We start from the raw sequence: 260 nt of genomic DNA, 5'->3' as shown, positions 1-260 counted from the left end.
ACAGATATTATCATTCAGTTTCAGAACATTGTCAGTTCCCCCCCTCTCCCCTCTCTCCCCCTCAGCTGAGACGTACCGGGAACAGAACGCTAAAAGCTCTCACTTATATCTACAACCATATCCTATCTATCAGAGAGAAGAGCGAAGAGAATTGCTATAACAATGTGATTGCAACCACTCTTGCAGATAAGGCCATGCTGTGCAATAAGACGAAAGGCATTGAAATATCAACCACTTTTCCGAATATATGTATGCTTAGG

Source organism: Penaeus monodon, chromosome 28 (genome assembly GCF_015228065.2).
Source record: "Penaeus monodon isolate SGIC_2016 chromosome 28, NSTDA_Pmon_1, whole genome shotgun sequence".
NCBI classification, from domain to species: Eukaryota; Metazoa; Arthropoda; class Malacostraca; order Decapoda; family Penaeidae; genus Penaeus; species Penaeus monodon.
This window is presented reverse-complemented; position numbering follows the sequence as displayed.